A 3,186-nucleotide genomic window follows, 5' to 3' on the forward strand; every position below is an offset into this window, starting at 1 on the left:
TCCTTCCTTCCTTTCCTTCCTTCCTTTCCTTCCTCCCTTTCCTTCCTCCCTTTCCTTCCTTCCCTTTCCTTCCTTCCCCTTCCTTCCTTCCTCCCTCCCTCCCTCCCTCCCTCCCTCCCTCCCTCCCTCCCTCCCTTCCTCTCTCTCTCTCTCTCTCTCTCTTTCTTTCTTTCTTTCTTTCTTTCTTTCTTTCTTTCTTTCTTTCTTTCTTTCTTTCGACACAGTCTCACTCTGCCACCCAGTCTGGAGCACAGTGGTGTTATCTCAGCTCACTGCAGCCTATGCTTCTCGGGTTCAAGCAATTCCTGTGCCTCAGCATCCCAAGTAGCTGGAATTACAGTGTGTGCCGCCATGTCTCACTAATTTTTGTACTTTTAATAGGGACACTGTTTAACCATGTTGGCCAGGCTGGTCTCAAACTCCTGACCTCAAGTGATCCACCTGCCTTGGCCTCCCAAAGTGCCAGGATTACAGGCATGAGCCACCATGCCTGGCCAAGAATTTTTTTTTGATTAATAACTACTGCTGCAAAATTATCGTATTCTTTTAGAGGTGTAATATTTCCCTGGTTTTCAATGTTTCCTGTGTCCTTATCTTGTTATCTGTGCATCTGGTGACTGCAACAGTTACTTTTATTTTTAAATTTACTTTCATAGGGAAAAATCTTTCTCTAGAAGATGTTGTTGGTTGAGCACTTTGGCTTTGATTCTGTGATGTGTAGTAGTGTAGTCTCCATATGATTTCTTTGGTTGTAAACAACATTAGTGGTATCTGTGATTTCCTTATTACGTTAGGGTGCAGTTATTAGTGGAGGCTGTGGCATAGTTGTGTTCGGGACTGGAATGTCAGGTGGGCCAGTCTTCAGGCCCTAGTCATAGCAGTGGTGGGGTGAGCATGTGTATCCTTGTACCCTAGGGTGGTGCATGCTGACATATGTGTTGGTTTGTTTGCTATCTACAGGCCAATTCTTGAGCCTAAAGGTGGCTTTCTGGGATGCCAGTAGTAGCAGCAGTGGAGTGGGTGGATGAGTTGGTTCTTAGGCCTTGAGGTAGCCAGTGTGGCGTAGGCAATGGCAATAACTGTGGTAAGTTGGTTCTCTGGGTCCCAAGCAGTGTGTATTGGTTTTGGCGGTGGCTGCAGTATGCTGGAATGACCAGTCGCTAGACCTGCATGTGGTGCTGACAGGTAGGTGTCAGCTGAGGTTGTAGTGATTGGGTATTTAGGCCAAACCTCAGGCCCTTGGGAGGAGTGTTAGGGTACTCAATATGGTGGATTGGGTTGAGAAATCCCCAGGACCCCAAGCTTTGAGCTTTAGAGTTGGGGATAAAGCTGGGTTGGGCAGACTTATGCTCAGGCCTCTAAATGAGAAGAGCGGGTGCCAGCCATGGTGAGCAGACGCATCCTCAGATCCCAGGTGGACCACTTGGGTGAGGGATGGTAGCAGCTGCGTTGAGTCCCTGACATTGTGAAGCCAGCCTCAGTGGCCACAGCCTAAAGCAGTGGGTAATATGCATCCCTCTCATGCCAAATTCTGATGAGGCATGGCCCCCAGTCATGGTGGTAGCCTGCACCTAGCTCACGTCTCAATCTGGCTGCAGGAGTTCCCACCCAACTTGCAATGAATCCCAGAAGCAACGTGGGCCCAGCTCACATCCCAGTCTCAGTCCTGATGGCACTTACTTCCCAGCACTGGCAGCTACAGCCCATATATTGCTTCCTTGTCAGCCCCAGGTGTGGGAGCCCATTCCCAGCTCATGTTGCAGTCCCAACAGCAACAGCCCAAGTTTCCAGTCCCAGTTCTGCTGGGCCCCAGGAAAGCAGGCAGTTTGTTAAAGGCTACTTAAAAATGACACCTTGAAGAGGTCCTTTACATCCCTTGTAAGTTGGATTCCTAGGTATTTTATTCTCTTTGAAGCAATTGTGAATGGAAGTTCATTCCTGATTTGGCTCTCTGTTTGTCTGTTACTGGTGTATAAGAATGCTTGTGATTTTTGCACATTAATTTTGTATCCTGAGACTTTGCTGAAGTTGCTTATCAGCTTAAGGAGATTTTGGGCTGAGACAATGGGGTTTTCTAAATATACAATCATGTCATCTGCAAAGAGGGACAATTTGACTTCTTCTTTTCCTAACTGAATACCCTTGATTTCTTTCTCTTGCCTGATTGCCCTAGCCAGAACTTCCAACACTATGTTGAATAGGAGTGGTGAGAGAGGGCATCCCTGTCTTGTGCCAGTTTTCAAAGGGAATTTTTCCAGTTTTTGCCCATTCAGTATGATATTGGCTGTGGGTTTGTCATAAATAGCTCTTATTATTTTGAGGTATGTTCCATCAATACCGAATTTATTGAGCGTTTTTAGCATGAAGGGCTGTTGAATTTTGTCAAAAGCCTTTTCTGCATCTATTGAAATAATCATGTGGTTCTTGTCTTTGGTTCTGTTTATATGCTGGATTATGTTTATTGATTTGCGAATGTTGAACCAGCCTTGCATCCCAGGGATGAAGCCCACTTGATCATGGTGGATAAGCTTTTTGATGTGTTGCTGAATCCGGTTTGCCAGTATTTTATTGAGGATTTTTGCATCGATGTTCATCAGGGATATTGGTCTAAAATTCTCTTTTTTTGTTGTATCTCTGCCAGGCTTTGGTATCAGGATGATGTTGGCCTCATAAAATGAGTTAGGGAGGATTCCCTGTTTTTCTATTGATTGGAATAGTTTCAGAAGGAATGGTACCAACTCCTCCTTGTACCTCTGGTAGAATTCAGCTGTGAATCCATCTGGTCCTGGACTTTTTTTGGTTGGTAGGCTGTTAATTGTTGCCTCAATTTCAGAGCCTGCTATTGGTCTATTCAGGGATTCAACTTCTTCCTGGTTTAGTCTTGGAAGAGTGTAAGTGTCCAGGAAATTATCCATTTCTTCTAGATTTTCCAGTTTATTTGCGTAGAGGTGTTTATAGTATTCTCTGATGGTAGTTTGTATTTCTGTGGGGTCGGTGGTGATATCCCCTTTTTCATTTTTAATTGCGTCGATTTGATTCTTCTCTCTTTTCTTCTTTATTAGTCTTGCTAGTGGTCTGTCAATTTTGTTGATCTTTTCAAAAAACCAACTCCTGGATTCATTGATTTTTTGGAGGGTTTTTTGTGTCTCTATCTCCTTCAGTTCTGCTCTGATCTTAGTTATTTCT

The sequence above is a fragment of the Theropithecus gelada genome, chromosome 5 (assembly GCF_003255815.1).
Source record: "Theropithecus gelada isolate Dixy chromosome 5, Tgel_1.0, whole genome shotgun sequence".
Taxonomy (NCBI): domain Eukaryota; kingdom Metazoa; phylum Chordata; class Mammalia; order Primates; family Cercopithecidae; genus Theropithecus; species Theropithecus gelada.